The 20,038-nt window shown below is 46.3% G+C and overlaps 1 non-coding gene across 1 annotated transcript; it reads left to right on the top strand.

Annotated features, from left to right (window-relative positions):
- The first annotated feature begins 960 nt into the window (after nucleotides 1-960).
- TRNAS-GGA (transfer RNA serine (anticodon GGA)) lies at nucleotides 961-1,035 on the top strand. The gene has a single exon. It is a non-coding gene; the product is annotated as a tRNA-Ser (tRNA).
- The last annotated feature ends 19,003 nt before the right edge of the window (nucleotides 1,036-20,038 follow it).

Below are 20,038 nucleotides of genomic sequence, written 5' to 3'. Positions count from 1 at the left end.
CCGAATGTAACCGACGTAGAGAGCTTGGTACAGCCGGAGTAGCGAATGCTCAGATGGACTCCACTTCATACCGGCCAGAAAGCGAAAAACTTGAGCAAGCCCAGTTAATTTTTTCTTTGACATTGCCACATGTTTCGACCATGAAACACCGCGGTCAATGACAACGCCGAGGTATTTGTGGTGGATCACATATGAGATATCATGTCCATTGATCATAATTGGATACCAACACATAAGCTTCCGTGTGAACGCTGTCGCAGCGCACTTACCTAGGGCCAGTTGCAGTCCTTGGCACTGCAGGTACTGAGACGTTGAAAAAACAGCTAGCTGCAACCTTGCATGAATTTGCGGTCGCGTGACTGCGGACGCCCATATGCATATGTCGTCTGCGTAGATACTGATGCGTACTGTATCAGGAATTATTTCCGCAAGGCCAATAAGGGCAGCACTGAAAAGTGTCGGGCTGAGAACTCCTCCTTGAGACATTCCACGGACCACAACGTGTCTTGTCGTTTCGCCATCATTCGTGGACATGAAGAGTGTGCGACCACCTAGGTAATTTTCAATTCACATGTAGAGAAGGCCACCGATGCCCAAATTACTGAGGGCATCAAGAATGGCTTCGTGCAGTACATTATCATATGCTCCTTTTATGTCTAAGAAAGCTGCTCCTACAAGTCGGTATCGCTTTTTTTCGTGTTCGATCGTGGACACGAGATCAATGACCCCATCTATTCCAGACCGGCCACATCTAAATCCGGTCATCATTTCAGGATAACTTAGTAGTTCTGCGGAAACCCGCAAGGTGGAGGGAAGTGCTACGAACGGGTGGATGTCTGATTTTCCCTTTATTCATTACTTCCCTCCACCTTGCGGGTTTCCGCAGAACTACTACGTCAAACCTTGCCTTTGCCTCGTGTGTTGTCGACAAATTCGACTTCTCCCTGCCATCTGCTAGCCGCCTGGTTAGCTCAGATGGTAGAGCGGCTGCCCCGGAAAGGCGGTGGTCCCGGGTTCGAGTCCCGGACCAGGACGAATTTTTCTTCAACTTTGAGGCTTTTCTTTCGAGGAACCCGTATGGGTTTCCTTTGTAGCAATTGCTACGAACGGGTGGATGTCTGATTTTCCCTTTATTCCTTTCAGGATAAAGCTCATTCTTTTGCATGAACCATTCTAATCTAGTGAGCACCATCCGTTCCATCACATTACTGACACAGCTAGCTAAAGCCACTGGCCGGTAAGATGACTTTCGTAAGGCTATTTTCCTAGCTTTAGGAGGGCAACCAAGCGGCTGGTTTTCCACTGCTTTGGGACTGTACTGGATCACCACGTGGTGTTATAGTACGACAGCAGGGCTTTCCGACCTTCCACACCAAGGTGTCACAGAGCAGTATATGAAATACCGTCAGGTCCAGGTGCAGAAGATCGTCTGGACGCAGCAAGTGTAGCTTCCAATTGGCATCGTGAAAGGAAGGCCACGACGATCATCTTTAGGAGATAGCACGGGTCGATCCAATCTTGGACATGCTGAAGCATCGGTACGGGTGACTATCTTACAGAAGTTTCGGCAACCTGCACTTCCGTCAGAGATTGGGGAAATGCTAGAGCACGGAAAGGATGTTTTGGCTGAGGAGGGACACGAAGGCTTCGTACTATCTCGCAGATTCTAGAATGTGGCTTTCGAGGATCCAGAGACGAACAGGTCCTCCACAGTTGTGTTCCCATGTTTTGAAGGTGACGCCTTACTTTTTGTTGAGCTCGTCGACATAAGACAAGGTCTAATGACGATTGAGTTCGCCTAAGCTTCCTTTCCACTCTATGACGCATCGCTCGGAGCCGTTTGTATTCAATATCAATCGCCGTTCTGGACGCAGGTGCGCTGATGAACTTAGTTGTCTTCTGCACTGATGATACAATAATGTCTTCTATATCAGATGCTGAAGTGATGTCTCCGAAGTAGTCTTCGACAGATGTAGATATTGTGGACCAATCAGTGCGGCGTACAGCAGATGCAGTTGATTGCAGAAATCACTTCATCTGCACATATGTTGGTATATGATCGCTCCCATGCGTTTGTGTGTCCAAGCACCAGTTAACTTAGGGCTGGAGGCTCTGAGATACAATAGTGAGTTCTAAGCAACTTCCGTAGGTAGTGCCGCGGATGTAAGTTGGAGATCCATCGTTAATGACAGACCTTCAGTGTCTATGAAGTCTATCAAGTTCCTACCTCGACAGTTCATTGCGGCACTTCCCCTGTAAGGATTATGAGCACTGAATTCTCTAATAACAACGTGAGGGCCTGGGGAACCTTGTAACACAGTGGATAGTTAGGAGAGGTCAAGTGTTTCTCCAGGAGGTACGTATGTGCCAATGATCGAAAACACATGTAGTTTATGTTTTAGTGTCACACACACATATTCATTGCTGTCATGTGGAGTGATCGTGTTCCGAACAAACGTCATGCCACTGCGTATACACATTAACACTTTGCTCTTGTGTCCATCTTCACGTGACCAGAGCTTAACGTATCCGGTAAGGCGAAATTCCGACGTGAGATTTGGCTCGCATGTCACGATCACTGGGAAGCGGTATTTGAAGACTCGTTTTCTAAAGTCAGACAGGCGGCCGCATAGACCTCGAGCATTCCATTGCATCACTGTATTATAACAGAATGATGCATCTTCTGTTCCAATGTCGAGTGCTTTATCGTGAGAGCCATGATTACCACCCTTATTTTAGAGCCGGTAAGAGCGGCTCCATAGCATCTAACGCCTGCACGACCGATAGTGCAGTTAGCATTGCCAATCCGGTGAGTAATATACGCATAGCGTTTACTAGCTGTTTAAGCATGTCGATCACCTTTTCATTTCGAAGCCTTTAATTACGCACCCGGAACTTAGGGAGCACCGAAGGAGTATCTCCTCCGGAAGCCCTTTGTGGTGGCGAACGCCACTCTACAGCTGAAGAGGTTGGACGGGCGTTGGATGATGCTTCATTCTTTGACGCGCTCGGAGGTACTGGGGGAGGCGCATCTTGTGTGTGCCGGCCTTGCTCTCTCTGTGGCACGTTTTGCATCCAAGTACTAAAATAAAGTGCCTCTTTCCCCCAGGGCTTGCTCTGGAAGCGGCCACGCCTTTGCCGCAACCGGCGCCTTTTCTTGCGGACGGAGTCGTCAACCTCCTTGTGCCTGGAGTTATCTCACCATTTTTCTGAGAATTTGTCCCTCCTCTGCCATTTTTGGGCAGTCCTTGGATGTGGCTTTATGGGCTCCAGAGCAATTTGCACATTTCATGGCGTCAGTCACAGGAGTCTACCTGATGAACACCACCACATCTTCGGCACGATGTAGTATTCTTACACACAGCACTCACGTGGCCCAGTTTGAAACACTTGTGACACTGTTACTGTCGCGGCACAAATGGACGCACAGAGCGCCTCACATAACCTACTTTAACCGATGCTGGCGAAGAGTCTGACTCGAAGACCGACTTGATGCACCGGGATCGGCCGAATCGGTGGATATCGAGGATTCGCACTGTCGACGATAAAAAGATCGCAGGTCTTTATCCTTTAGGTCAATGTCTAAATATTATGCAACACCAGTGCAGGTATCGTTGCCGTACGCTAGTAATGAGCGAACTGGGATGATGTCAACCACTTTAATGGCTTTCAAAGCTTCCAATACTGCCTGAAAACTCTCGTCCACCGTCAGAATGTTCATCCAAGCATTATTGCGGATCTCTCTCGCATGTCCTGGGGCTATTCGATCGAAGTATTTGGTGAGCGATTGTCTGTTCAACGAATTCAAGTTCGTTCCTTCCGTAGTTGGGGTGCAGCCCACGGAGAAGACCCGTTCGTCACATCTGCTTTGATGAGTAGAATCACTGCCTGCTGATGTCCGGCGAAGCTAGCGCTTCAAGTGGCGCGATTTGACTAGCGTGTATTCACTGTCCGATCCCATCTCTGCCGCTGTTGAGCTGTCAGATGAATCAGGAAGACTATAGTCGGTGATGTCGCGGTTTCCTAAGGACAGGGCTACCGCCGCGGCTACCGTCCCCCATTCCGGAGGACGACGTCTTCGGAGAAGCTCCTGAAATCCAGAAGTCGCACAACTTTGAAGAACCACAGAACAAGGACTGCCGTTCCGCCTTTTCTCTCGAAGATCGCGCGTTACATTCGGTCTGACACACACGCGTCCTTTTTTTCTAGAGACTGTGAAGACCCAGGGCAATGATGACGTCATAGGGGACGCTGTCCTCTTTGTCTACCGGCGAGACTCGAATTCGGCGTGTTGTTATGGGAAATAGTCCACTTTCGTACGCGTACTCTTTCTCGCACAGCGCCGACTAGCTCTTTGAGATATTTGGTACGCGCATACCGTGCCACTTTCTCGTCTTCTGTCGTCGCGACAGCTCGTGCCTTGAGTGCTTTGTTATGTAGTCAGCACTAGCTCCGGCACCGGCCCACATGCTTGGGAACTCTCCTCGTCGCAGCCACAGTACTCAGCCACCGTGCGATTTGATCCCGCACAGTTTCCCATGAAGTGGCATCGGCTTCATAAGCCCAGGTTTACCACGTTTTACCAATCCTCGGCGGTAGCACAAACGCCATCGCCGTTTTAACATACCACGTAGCATAAACATAGGTGCGCAATATTGTATAACATTTAGTAGCAGATCAGGTCACAATCCCAATTTTTCTTGATAACGCCTGTTCAGAACCAACGTAGAACCCAACAATCGCCGTGTATAAATTGGTGGCGATCGGCCACAGTAGAAGTCATGCCGTTGCCGTGATACGAATGTTACCAACGCGATCGTCGGCTTGCTGCTGTCATCTCCCGCACGTACGCTCGCACATGCACACAGCTTCTCCATTTCCATAAACGCAAAGAGGATATTCCCGCCCTGTTCGGTTCATTATTGATGACTGATACGAATTGCATGAGACGGCGAATGTTAGCCTTGGATGCGTGTTATATTTAGATGAGAAATCATACATGTGTGAGTGATGCGACCGTATCACTGTAGCGTGCAAACATATTTTAAATGCACAAGTATTTTTATGTCTACACAATAAGAAAAGCTGTCCGTCCATCCATAAACTAAGACGATTGCTTTCAAGCTAGGACCCGCCGCAGGGAGCGAAATAACCTTCGTGCTTCCTCTCTTCAACGCGAACTAAGCGGCAAGAATACAGCCCATACGAAGCTATCAGCACTCGGTGTACCCGGTCCACATCGCAGATCCCCTTCCAGAAAGGGACCCTGCGGCCGTGCCATACGCCGCCGCCGCGAGAGTAAGGTCGATCACGAGTTTTAATGATTCGACGTGGAAGGATAAGGCACTAAAGAGCGATAGCGGCTTATAAGGATCGGAACGTCATCAGCCCACATGGCGCTACCACTGGTAGTTTGCTTGCGCTACCGCTTGCTTGCGCCGTCATCGGCAGCAGTTGGTATCGCCGCAGTGCTGTTGTTTATACTAGTCGTATCAAGTTTCCTAACATTGATAATACTGCTGCTTGGAGATGAGCAAGTGGCACAATGCTTACGTATACTTAGTCAACTCCCAGAGGAGTATTGCATGAATTTTTTGCAGTGAGAAGTATATTGCAATGACTCACTTTTTAACAAAATAGTTAGTAGATTGCGCTCAAGCTTTCCTCGTGTTCCTTATCTGTTTGTTGTCAGTTCCCTGTATCACACAATTATTATCAGTCCTGAATCACACAGACGTGTTAATTCACCGGGTAAAGCTTTACGGAATGCCAAGCAATAACAGATAGCCAGTTGCGTGTACAATATTTCTCATAACAAGGATTCCCATTGTGTAAGGGATCCGGCGATTTCCTTTTTAAATTAAGCTGCCGTCCTCGTGCCATCTTTCTGTAAGCAGCTTTCTTTATCTTTCGTTTTAGGAGCCCAGGAGGAGGGCAGTGTTTTGTACACATTTTCTTTCACTCTGTTTCAAGTAACTCTAGCACGTCCTAGTTTCTCTCCACACCCCCACCTATAACCGCTTCAAGAGCACAGGTTTAATGCACAATGCGTCTTCTCCCGGATAAAGGCGATTGCACCAAAACAGTAGTACCAATATTTTGAACCGAGTAAAAGGAAAGTGCGCAGTATGGGAAAAGTAGTGTAGTTGAAACACGGATTATGAACCTTAGGAGGGCGTTGTTATTTCTCTGTTTTTATTTGGTCCGTTGACTGCAATGAGTATTAACGACACGAACAAGCTAAAACAAAAGGATAAAAACCGATGGTCTTGCTTGCCGTGTTTCTAGTCTCTCGAGAAAGCATCACACGCACGCTGTATGCAAGCGCTATCACACTCCGCGTATATCCTACATGGCCGATGATCCTTTTTTCCCAATATTCCGATATTCTTAGGCAACTTTCCCATCCTATGTCTTGCCGGTAGACTTTCCTGTTGCCAAACCATGCAGGGGTGGTTTTTCCACTCAAAGCTAGTTTCATTTGGATGGAGCTGCTGCTCGTACTAGGCTGTGTACATTTTCGCTAAACAAATGAATGACTTCGAAACGCATTCGTCGTACTGTCAGATCGATTAGGTGCCCCGTTATTAGGTGACTTACCAGGATTTTAACTAATCCCGAGTGGGGAAGAAGACCAACTGCCTTTCAGGCAGAACGGCGAGTCTTCAAGCGCTACTTATTGTGTGGATTTCTTAGACTTTGCCAGCGAACTGCTGTTTCCTCCTCAACTGCGATGGAGATGGAGCCTCAAGCGCGTCCGCCGGACTCGGCAGTGCCCGCGGCGGCTGCCTGCAGGAAGCGCAACGGCACCGAGAGCGACACTGACAGCGACGACACCATGCAGTACTATGTCAGCGGTGAGGATTCTTGTGACGACACCTTCGAGCTGGTGCGGAGTCGTAAAGCAAAGCGAAGGTTTCCCAGCGCATCCTCGAATTCGAGCGAGTCCACCGTGAGATCTTCGCGGAATACCTAGGAGCTCACCATCCTGTTCACGCCAGTTCTCGCTACTGACAATCTGAGACGCCTCAATATGCAAGCAGTGTCTTCACATCTAGAGGCACTGGTTCCAAATGAAATCAAAGACATCAGAGTGAAAACCCCTAAGATCGTCCTAGCGATTGACGTAGAACACGCGGCGGCGTTGGATTCTTTGCGTCGTAATATCACGAAACTTAACGGGATGAAAGTCCGCTCTCATATTTTGGCGGGCAAACAAGTCAGTATTGGCGTAATTTACGATGCTGACGGGACCATTGTAGACTCCGATCTGTCGACCTTAATCAAGCCAGCTACAGAAAACGCCATCATCACAAACGTGTTTCGTCTCGGCACGTCACGGTGTGTCAAAATCATATTTAAAGGCGAATACCTACCATCGCATGTAAAAGTGGGCCAGTTCCGACACGCAGTTCGCCCCTTCATACCAAAACGGCTGCAGTGCTGGAAGTGCATGAAGTTTCGGCATGTGAGTAGTGCGTGCAAGAACACTGTCGCCTGTTCTCGCTGCACTGGGCCCCACACCACTAACACCTGCGAGGCCAGTGTGCTGAAGTGCACACACTGCAGCGGCCCTCACTATGCATCCTCGAAGGAATGCCCTTTAATTCGCAAGGAATGGCAATATTGAGGAAAATGGTTAGAGACCACTCGTCTCGCCGAGAAGCAGCAACATCTATTTGGCGGCGACGATCGCGTCGCCGACGTCGATCACGAACCTCCAAAGCCTCTGCAGAGCGCCAGCCATGTACATTACCACCCACTCTTCCGCCGAGGCCAAACGCAGTCAGCTCGAAGGGCAAAGGTGCAACGAACAACCCTGCAGCTGACGCTTGGCCTGCACTCCCGAGGCTGCATGCTCCTACTGAGCGAAATCAGACTTCTGCAGAAAGGGACACTTCGACTGTTCTTGATAAACTGACGGACCAAGATCAACAAATTGTCATGATCAGCTCTCTGGTGAGTGCTATTCGTGTTCTTCTGGACAAGCTACAGACACCAACAGCTATAAGTGCGTTGCAAGTGCTGGATGCCATCAATCCGGTTCTAGCGAGCCTTCAGAAGTCTAGTGCTTGAGAACTTCTACAGCAGAACCATGGCTCATCGACAGCAACAGCGATCGTTCCGCGATGATGTCAGAAGTGCCTCCATATTACAGTAGAATGCGAGAGGCCTGAGGTCACGTATTTCGGATTTTTGACCGTTCGTGTTTGACTACCACTTTCCTATACTGGTGATCTGTGAACCGAACTTATCAGGCTCCATAAGACTATCAGGATATGAACCTTTTGTTCCAACAACGTGTGACCGTAGTAGTAAGGTTCTGGTCTACATTCGCAAGGACCTAACGTATCTTTCGCTCCCCGTAGCGCCACACGACGGTAACCAATACATCTGTATTAATGTGAAAAAGAAGAGGCTGTCTCTTACTATTATTGGCGTCTACCTATCCCCAACAGGTCAGTTTTACAGCAAAAGACTATAAGATATTATGGCTGCTACTCCCAGTCCTTGGATAATAACAGGAGACTTCAACGCTCACCACCATAAATGGGGAAGCTCCGGGATAAATTCGAGGGGCAGGTCACTAATATCCTTTGCATCAGGCCACAACCTGTGTCTTCTAAATGACGGAAGCCCGACATTTCTGCGAGGAACAACGTACAGCAGTTGCCTTGACTTGACTTTGGTGTCACGTTGCCTGACTTCGAGCATGCAGTGGTTCACTGATATTGAAACCCATGGAAGTCATTATATTCCGACCTATGTGAGGACTAGACGCCGCATTACCGAATGTATCTCGCCAAATCGACTAGTCAGTGTTTCAAGATCGAGTAGAAGACACCTGCAAGAAACATATCGCACGCAGATTAGAAGACATAATTGCAGACGCAATGCAAGATTGCACGTGTTGCTTCACACATTCGTCAAAGCGTACAGAGAATTGGAAAGGCATGGCTTCGTATAATACGTCGCCATGCTGAAAGGAGGTACAGGCGCACAAAGTCAATTCTTGACCTCAGAGAAGCTCGGCGCATGCAAAAGAAGATAAGACGCCGAATGGATAAGGTTGCGGATCAAAGATGGAAATGCTTTGGCAAGTCACTAGACTGCGCAAGCCATTGTCCCGTGTGTGGCGTACCCTATGGTGTCTTTGCTCAAGACCCCAGCAACGACACCCTTTTAACGCCCTTGCTCTCTATCAAAACCACCATGAGATAGACGTTGCAGAGGAATCTTGCGCGAAAATCTCCGGTGGCACAGCTTCAGTCCCTGAAATGGCTTTAAGCGACATCCCCGGTCCACGAGATACAAGTATAGAAGCTCCATTCTCTATGGAATACTTAGAAGCTGCTATGGCGCTCTGTAGGTGTTCGTCTTCACCAGGTCCCGATTGCGTAACATATACTGCTTTGCGCTACCTCGGCCGAGAAGCACGAAGAGAGCTCCTCAGCCTTTTTAATAGCTCATGGCAAGATGGTGTCGTCCCACAGGAGTGGAAACACAGCTGCCTGGTATAGCTAATAAAAGCAGGAAAGTCACCGCTCACACCGGCATCTTATCGACCTATAGTACTTGCCAGCTGCGTCGGAAAGCTCCTGGAAAGCATGATCCTCATGCGTCTCGAATGGTACCTACAACACCATAAAATTTACCCTATTCCATGGCGGTGTTTCGACGAGGCCGTTCACCGATTGACAGTGTCATTGATCTAGTGTCATCTGTAGAACAACAAAAATCTTGGAAACGATTATCAGTAGCGCTCTTTCTGGACGTGAAAGGCGTTTACGACAGGCGTTTTCAATCAACCCATTCTGGACGCACATTTGACAATTGAACTAGGAGGGCGAGTATATCGATGGATCAGAAACTACTTGACAGAGAGGTTCTTGTTCGTACGTACGGAAGATGGTCCGACTACCGAGCATTACATATGCCGAGGAGTTCCCCAAGGTGGTATTCTGAGCCCTATTCTTTTCAACCTCGCGCTTCTTGGGCTCGCCGAATCCCTACCAGAAACAGTGAGTGTCTCAATCTACGCCGACGACATCTGCATCTGGTCATCAGCGGTCACTCGTCTGCAGGTTCGCGCAAGGCTACAAAAAGCAGCAGCACAGGCATCTCACTATCTTCACACACAAGGCCTTACCATCTCAATAGAAAAAATGTGCGTTAGTCGCTTTTACACGAAAACTGATGTCTCGCTATGCAGTATGCATCAATGGCTAGCCTATCTCCTACAAAAGAAATAATCGGTTTTTGGGTGTCATTGTGGACCGGGACCTCTCTTGCAGCCCTCACGTTGCCCACTTGAAGACGAAGCTCACATCTATTGTTCATGTCTTCAGGTTCATCGCCGGGAAAGCATGGGGATCGTCAGTGGGCTCCATGCTACAGTTATATCGAGCACTTTTTATCGGATTGCTACGTTATAGTTCTCCCGTGCTTGCTAAAACATGCAAGTCAAATCTTTGAGAACTTCAGGGCGTGCAAGCACAGGCACTACGTGTTTGCCGAGGCCTTCTGCAGAGCGCCTCAAGAGCAGGAACCATTATAATGGCTCGGGACCATCCGATCACGACTTACATTAGCACCGACACGCTTAGGGCCCATGTTCGTCATGTTTCACGCACGCAATCAAGCTCTCTTGCCTGCCTGCCAGAACGACGACCACAGGCGTCCTTCTCCAACGAGGTCAGCATCCATCGTGCCTGTCTACCATCGGGCTTCACACCCTCAGCACGTTCAACCTTAGCGTTCTGGTGTTTAAAATAACCTCAAGTGCGTCTTACGGTTCCAGGGATAAGAAAAAAGACCGACCTGCCTACCTTGGCCCTGAAGCAAGCAGCTCTGGATTCTTTGAACACTTTCTACTTTGACCGAGGCCACATATATACGGATGGCTCTTCCACTCAGACCAGCTCCACCGGCGCAGTGGTTATACAATCACAATCAAAAAGCATCCGATACAAGATTTCTCACTTGAGAACATCGACCGGCTCGGAGCTTATTGCCCTCCGAGGTGCCGTTGATTACACTAACAACCAACCCGCTAATCGGTGGGCAATATTCTGGGATTCGAAGGCGGCCTTACAATGTCTTCTGTCATCTCTTCGTCGCGGGCTGGCAACCTCGCAGGTCCTTTTTCCATTAAAGTTTTTTCCGTCCGTCCGTCGCGGGTCCTGTGAAGAACTAGTGTCGGAGTTACGAGAAATGCACCATCGTATGATAGCGAAAAGACACGACGTCGTGTTTCAGTGGCTGCCTGGCCATGCGGTATCTCCGGCAACGACATCGCTGACGAAGCTGCTAGGAAAGCACATGAAGTAGCAACCCTTGTTTGTGTACCTTTATCGCGGACCGACGCAGCCCAACACCTAAGCAAGGTAGCACACCGTATGACATTAGAGAAGTGGCACGCACGTGAATTCACCCAAGAACGATTGCATTCCCTCGACCCCTCTATGCAACTGCGGCTGTTACCAGGGCTTCTGCAAAATGAGGAAACAATGCTGTGCCGCTTACGCTTGGGCGTCGCATTCACCAGTGCATATACGCTTTTGATTGGAATGACTGATAGCGCCGACTGCAATGCCTGCGGTGTCGAGGAAACTATAGAACATATACTGTGCTACTGCCCATCTTTAGAAAACGAAAGACATGGCCTCTGCACAGCTCTTAATCAGCTAGATAGAACACCGTTCACCTCGAACAAGATCTTGGAACCATGGCCTCGCATATCGCAGCTACAAAAGGCTACAAAAGCTCTGCTGCGATATTTGAAAGCTACTGAATTGAGTCAGCGTCTGTGATCCGGACTCAGTGACCAAACGATACCCCCAGTAGACTTTCTCTTCTGTAAAACTTTCCGTCCCCTTTTCCGTTCCCCAGTGTAAGGTAGCCAACCGGGCTCAGTCCTGGTTAACCTCCCTACCTTTCCTTTATCAATTAGTCCCTCTCTCTGTGCTGAGTGCAGCGATATTTAGGAAGTCAAAAAGTAAACAGAAACTTAAAAACGGATTGTTAATATAGCGCATGTCTATGAAAGAATTCAAGATTTTAGAGGAAAAGCAACAACTGAAATTCTACAAACGAGCATTTATTTATTTATTTATTTATTTATTTATTTATTTATTTATTTATTTATTTATTTATTTATTCACGAATTTATTTATTTCATTATTCATTTCCGAATACGTAGGAGGCGGGCATGATAGAAAAGCATTCTATTTATTTATGCGAAGTTCATGCCACGACGCAGAAACGGTCACGAACGTAAGAGAAAGCACTCCTTTTTGCCTGTTCACGTTCTAAGTGGGCCACAGATGCGTACGTCCAACCTTTCGTGACAAAGTCGTTATGACCAGAAAGACAGTCGGCTGGTACGAAATCAGGGAGGCGGTGGCGGTCATCGCGATCCACACGCCACGCATTTGCCGTCTGACCCACGTGCCTGCGGTATTGCAGTCGCGTGGGTGCCCCGCCGGCTGAATGATGGACGACGTTCTCGCGTGTCGATTCCGTACTCGCCCTAATTATCCACGTTTCCTTCTTACCACATGACCAATTGATCCCTTTTTAGATGCTTGTTGTTCACTACATCTCTGCTTATACCGATGCTTTTACTCTATTCCCATTGTTCTTTGGCCCCTTGGGATTTTTTCAAAGTCACACTGGCTTAGCTTTACATTTAATTCAAGAGACCTTGTTCTTGGGGAAGGTGGTGCGGCGTAATGAACAATAACTTTTTTAGCGCGAAAGAAAAGATAAACAGCAAGCAAACACGTTTGGAATAGTTTTGTATGCTTCATTTTGCCAGAGTGCATCTGCATGGCGCGGCGATATTTCTGGCGTCTCAAACGTCTCTTCTATTCCATTCCAAGAAGATTCACCGCTTGCAAGGCTCCACCTTTGCATTCAATAAAAATGTCTCCCTACAGCATCTATAGAATACTGTAGTCTTCCCAAAGCTGCTGTTTTTGTAACAACCAAAGCAAGGATTAAGAGCTATATTTACTTGAGCCTTTGGACACCGCAATCTTTGCCCCTGGCCGGTAAATTTTCTGAAAGCCTGTTGGCTACTGTTGTGGATGTACGTAATTTACATTGTCCGGTGAATTTTAAGCAGGAAATTTAATTCATTCCTCTACTCGCTTCATATTACAATGCCTGCAAAAAGGCTGGTGTAGTGGTAATTATTATAGTCATCTCATAATATATTCTTTTAATATTGTTTATGCTTTCCCTCTCCCCCCCCCCTTAAATGACACCCTGTTAACGGCCCTTGAGAGTAAAAAAAAATACGAATAACATGACGAAGTTAAAAAAACATAACATTGAACACTTTAAGCGCCAATGGAATCCTCAACCATTCATAGCGTTAGGTATGCAGCCGAGAATTCGGAGAGTGGAGATTGCTGCTTCAGCAGGGTTCTCCCAACGCAATGACAACTTGCGGCGCATGTGTATTAGAGGTGGCTGCGGCTTAACGCTATAGCAGAGCCCACTTGAAAACTATAACATTTGCTTCAACTTTACTGGAGGTATGTCTGCAATCTGCTTTACTCAGACGTGGTGCAATGCGTCCTCAAGCAGACGACATTAAGTGTGAGGTGGACCAATGTGAGACGTTGTTTAAACACACAACCTTTGGCTTTGCTTGGAACATTCGAGGAAATGGCCTACGATCACATCTATCCCTAATTAACACATTTTGCGCAGAATGTGCGGAGAATATCTTTCTGGCGAACGTCTCTTTTAAGCTATTTCTGATTCTGTGATATAGTTAACATGTATCACCTGCATCTAGAATATCCAGTCTCCAATGAACGAGCTGCGCTTTAGTGTGGTATACATATGTATGTATTATAAACTTCTACATAGATCTCAACGTCGCGTCATCCTTGCCTGGACGTCACTTGCGCAAGTTTTCTTATAAATAGAAATTTCTTCTGGGGCCTATAACTTCCGTCTGCGCCTCTTGCGTTGCGATCACAGCTTCGAAGATTTTCTGTACTGATGTCACATTCATCCCTGAAGCAATTCTCACTGCTGTTTCTTTTATTTGCCACTAACCTTGTCGTTCCCGGTTGCCACTTCACTCCTCTTCGCTTCTCAGGCTCTCGGTGGCGGCTCTGTCGTTTATTTTCCTTCTTACTTGCCACTTGTATATCCTGCTTGAGCCGGTCGGGCACGTTTTGTTTATCCACCCGCACTTATCGTGGTTTCCGGATGGAGTCACTGACTTTGTCTTGGGTGTGCCTCTGCGACCCATTTCCGCACAAAAAAAGAAAAAATACTGCCTCCCCGCATCCTCCTTGCTTGTGTTGTATGTTTTCTTTCCCAACGAAGGCATATAGTGTGGATGTACTTGCAGTGTTTGGGGGGAGGAAGGATTGCGCCAAATGCACGGTAAATAAACAGAGTCGGAGTTTTCACGGTGCTTTCAAGTTTGATTTCTTGGCCTTGTTTAGCTAAGCGTACTTCTTTTGTTTTGATTTCGTTCTTTCTTTTTGCCATGGCGTCATGTTACTGTCAAGTTGGATACCTTCTTTAAATGGCTTACTTTGCCGTAGCGGTGAACATGAACTCATCCAGCAAAAGTTGCTTTCTATAGACGAAACTAGAATACAGCGGAATCGCTACAATAGTCGGACTACTTCCAGTCTATTTAGTCTTCCATCGTGTCAGTTTCTTAAAAATTCTTAACGTAATTTATCATGCGGAAAAAGTGTTTCGTCATTCCTGCGAAAAGAAGAGGACGTCAGTGTTACATGGATCGCTACATCATTTTCTCAAATGGAGGGATGAAACGTTATTCCTAGTTTAAACAAATAATGCTTCATTCTGAAACACTCTCTGAAATACTTCATTCAGCCGTTCTTCAACTGGCTCTCCGAAAGGGACACCACCATTTTACTAAGAACATTACAATAGAAGAACGGTGCTTGTGGTAGCACTATGCTAGCAAGTACAACGTTAAATGAGTAGCCAAGGACGTGCTGCAGTATTCCATACGTCCCTCTTCATTCACAAGGTGTCTACGATCCAATTGTGAACCGTGGAACCTCATGCCGTATGGAATGTATATTCTATTTTGCTTGGCGTGCGCGTATTCTTCTAATTCATCCATAATTTTAGATTTCTTCCTGACTATCTGCGTTACCACCTTGTGCTACCCGTAAAGTCCAGAAATTTTTTTGCAGCATGTTATAGAATAACGCTTCCCTCCTCCAGCACATAATTTTCACTCTTTGCGGCCAATGCAAGTACACTCAGTAGTTTACTCGAACCCAAGCATTGGAGTTCACCAACCACTGGGACTTTTCCGGGTTCATATAATTGTTTTATTTTGTATCTCAGCGTTAAAGAAATAGATTGAAAAAGGCTGTAGCGGACGAAGGAGGAAATCTAAGTGTAGAAGCTGATTACAGTGCTTACTAGAGTGATTGCCTATGTGGGCTTGCTTTGTCGACAAATACTGGTTACCGTGAGCATTTCTTGGCAATAATATGAGACGAAAGGATACTTGGGACCCGCATATCATGCCGACGTTGGACTTGAAAATCTTTGAACAGGCATATTTGTTTTTCGTCTTGGAAGCACATTAAAAGTACCTTCCGCGGCAGTAAAGGTACGTTACAAACGCAAGGTGAAATTGTGTATTACACGCTGAGTTCAATTTGAAACGACAGACAACGATGCCGACACCTCTTAACCAATTGAAAATGAGACTGAAATTCCTAAAACAGTTCTTGCAAAATCAGTGGCCATCACAGCATGGTTCGTTTATGTATTTTTTTGTCAAGTATAAATAGCAACTAGGTATATGACCTGCTTGACAGTTGGCTGTGCTAATAAGCAGGCTGGAACTTTTCGCTAGTGATTTACCATTGCTGGCGCTGTCGGGAGGTTCCGAAATGTATGCTTGCCCGAGGCGTAAGAAGGAAGCTCGAGCACAAGGCGCACACCTGCTCCCCTTGCCTGTCATTTTTTTTTCCTGTTAACTGCCTTCGCGTGCCACCGAGAGTCGATGATCTCTTCGACGGCGCCATCGCGCATAACACCGCTCCTCGTTCCCTCGTGCCCGCGCCGTGCCACACGCACGGAACACCTCTGCATCCAAAATAGGCGCATTGGCGCCAAGTGTGCCTGATGGATCGGCTCATAATAATATGCATAATCTGAGCAGCTTCAAGCTGAGTGCTTTTCCTCGGCAGCGGCATCATCGCCTCAGGCGGAGAATGACTTTGCAGGAGGTCGAAAGGATCGATGGCACGATGCAGAGCGGAAGAGTACCTATAGAAGAAAATAAAATCGCGACAATGCAAAATTTACCGGAAAGTGCCGCTGACTGGCAAGCAAGAAAAATAGTGGTAAAGCGCGTTCATGGAAAGGAACAGTAGAAAGGAAGTAAATGTTTCGAGCAATATAACGGATGAGAAAGCGACAAAGAGTCACCAAGAAGGGCATTAAGAAACAAGAAATTGGGTATTGACCACCCTAGCTATAAATCAAAGATGCGCCATTATCTATCGGTCCTGCCTGTCTATATTTGGATCCGTTTTCAGGTGCTCGGTGATCAGGGCTGATGAATTTGCGCCCATGTATCGCGCGCACGCGTGACCCGCTCCATCAGAGTGTACCAGGCTGCAGAAAATTCTTTATTATTTTTGTTTGTTTGTTTGAAATACTGCTCCCGGCATCTGCAGGTCGCCACCGTCATTGTTTCCTCAGAGGTACGACGGAGATGCATGGAGGTTCGTCTGCCTCCGATGCCGCCGTAGGTGACGCTACGCACTGTGTTTCCGGATTTGTTCCACAGCTTGTCCACCCTGCGACAGCGCTGTTCCTTTCTAGGCCGCAATGTTTCTTTTTCTTTTGTTATCCCTCCGCAATTTTTCCTTTCTCCTTTAATTATCCCTTATTTATGTTCCTCCCTGCCATCATGGATCATTTCTGCTCGGAAGAGTTTCAGGTGCCATTTTGTGCCTGGGCGTGTATACGTGGATGCGTGGGCACGTGATGGTGTGTGTTGATTTTCTCGCTGCGTCGAGGCTAGATGTTTTTGAGGTTTCTTGTTTTGTTTTTTTAATCTGTTGGTCATTTTCGCCGTTGCTCTCTTGATTGATGGGAACGCGAATATAGGCTGCTCTAGGCCGTGCCCCGATTAATGACGCACAGTTGCTTTGCGCGCGTAAAAAATGTTTGTTTTATTTTATTTATACTTAAATGTGAGTCAACGTAAAAAAAGGAAAGCAAGAAAGAGAAGGAGAGAAATATAGCACATGAAAAGCAGCGAGTTCGTCCAGACGAGCGTTCGATTTCCCACACTACAAGGTCGTTAAGAAAACGAAATAGCACTAAGGTTTGTATTTACTGGCTCCAGGGCTGCACTAGCACCCTGCATGAGTTGCACACAAGTTCTATAAATAAAGCCATAATGCGCGATGCAATAAAGAAGTTTACTAAAGCAATAGGGGGTAAGAATACAGTTTTCTTTGACTGGACACTGGGACACTGTAGTACACCCAGATATCGTGCATCTGACGGAGTTGCACGGCCAGCACACTAAGCGCATACAATCACCGCACTCCCTATACCTGGATCTTAAGTGCTCTGCATTTTACAGCCATATAAGCCTAATATAATAGAAGGACGTGCTTAGGTAGAATCGATTACACTTCGTATATCCATTGCTGTACTCATCTCCTTACTGAATCTGGCATGCTCCAAACACGAGCAGCAATGTCGCCACACCTATTCACCGTATATGCGTCTGGGTATATATACGTCCAGATACGTATATGTATATGTCTGGGTATATGTATATGTCTGTGTCCATATATGCCTGCCCAATAACACAGACAACACGTGTGCGTTACCTCAGTTTTGCTTTTCATTCATCCTTACGTACGTCACACATCGCCTTCGTATATAACACCTTTTGGATGGAAAATTCAGTCGAAAAACTTGCGCTTGTATTCGTCAGCTCCCTAGTCCCTCGTCTTTCGGCTTGTGCACAACAACTAATTATTATGAATTGCTACCAACTCGCTCAAACCAGTGCCCTTTTTTAAAGAGCTTACTTGAATGTAGACCATATTCCTTTATAACGCCGGAAGCACTCCGAAACAAGAAAGCAACTTGCACCCTATTATGAAGCTTGATCGCAGAACCATGAATCTAAAATCTTGTCGGGATCGTGGACAAAAACTACCCTTCAGACAGGCGCACTTGATATTCATAGTTTATGTCACTAACATTGCCGATAAATAGAAGGATATATGTTATGCAGAGCCAACGAACATTCTGGAATTTAAACGAAGCTTTTGTGAAGCAGTTAACTAAGTGCCATTAATTTGCTCATTTCAATGCTCCCTCTTTAGCGTAAAGGAAAGTAATGCGCGCGTAAGTGCCTCCGCGCACACGTTCTGCCCATTGTGAGAACTATAATATTGCCTTGTATTTCTTCGTTTACTTTTATTTATTTTACATGTACAGCCCGGCTCTTCATCAATCCTCGTCCGTGGGTACGTGCCATAGTATTGGAGATCACAATCGTCACCATCATCATAATCAACACGCGGCTTCCTTCTCAATAAGGTAGTCGGTGTTGTCGCGATAGCTGTATATGTGTTTTCTGTGGCCTAATGATCAAGAAAATAGTCATATGAGGATATTGGAAAGGTTACCTTTATTAATGCGATCGCCCTCTTAATAACGTAAGTTTGTTTAAATTAGACTATTTAGGTATGATTTGTTTTATCAACGACTAATTCCGTAGGAAAGAAGGCAAGCAACATGGCCATTTATAAGGGTAGTAAAGATGGTAGTGCTGTCGTGCACGCGAGCTCTCGGGCAAGACAGCAGCAGTTGCAGTGGCAGCACCCAGCCAGCCTGGTTCTTGTAGCCAGGGCACCAAAAGTGTTCATTGAATGTGCATAGAATGTAGGTGCCCGTGATATCTGTGTGTGCGTGCTCCCGTATAGATGATCATTTTTGCATATACACATCTCATAGCACAATTACAAAATTATGTAACGTTTCTCTGTCACATCATCATTCTACATAACCATTGTGCACACATATATTCAACATATTGAACGTGTGAGAATTAGTTCACGTCAGAAGGAGAAGAAAGGGGGTTAACTGAGGGGCCTGATTTTTATTAATCGTATCATTAGAAGCAAACAAACAAAGACACTAAGGAAAACACAGGGAAATGTACTTGTACTTACTAATTAATTAAACGAATGATAAATTAATGGAAATTAAAGTGGATTAAAAAACTACTTACCGCAGATGGGTAACGATCCCACATCTTCGCATACGCGTGCGAGTGTTACGCGTAATATATATATATATATATATATATATATATATATATATATATACACACTTACGACAACACTACCCAGGTAAATTTTGCAGCACGATACTTTAGGAAACGCTGACACACACACACACACACACACACACAAACACACACACACACACACACACACAAACACACACACACACACACACACACACACACACACACACACAGAGAGAGAGAGACAGACTACCATTCCATGACATACGGTTCGGTTGTGGCAGGCGGTAGCTTAATTTATCCTTCTAAAAGACCATACATTGAGCCAAATATGTTTTGACAATTAATATAAGATATGTGTGTAAAACGAAACTTTCTGCAAGCAGAGAAGAATAAGCACGGACTGGCGCAAAACTGCTGCGCCTCATACAACTACAATGTATATCGAGAAAACTGTACTCAAAGCTTCTTAATGTGCTGGATTTGGAATACATGCTTTCACTTCTTTACGAATGAAAAAATTTAGGAATGAGAAAAAAATGTGTTTTCATCTGACATTCAGCAATACTTGCCTCAGTTTTTTTCACAGCGCGCATTTCTAATGTTTTCGCACTAGCTCATATCTCACAAAACTTCTTTAAAGAGCCTACAGGCGCGAAAAATTTCTTTATCCCGTTCAATTTTTTTTAACCCTGCAGCATTCACAGCTTCTTCCTTTTC

The sequence above is a fragment of the Dermacentor andersoni genome, chromosome 5 (genome assembly GCF_023375885.2).
Source record: "Dermacentor andersoni chromosome 5, qqDerAnde1_hic_scaffold, whole genome shotgun sequence".
In the NCBI taxonomy this organism is placed as follows: domain Eukaryota; kingdom Metazoa; phylum Arthropoda; class Arachnida; order Ixodida; family Ixodidae; genus Dermacentor; species Dermacentor andersoni.
Note: the sequence above shows the minus strand (reverse complement) of the source record. Positions and strands in the feature narration are given on the sequence as shown.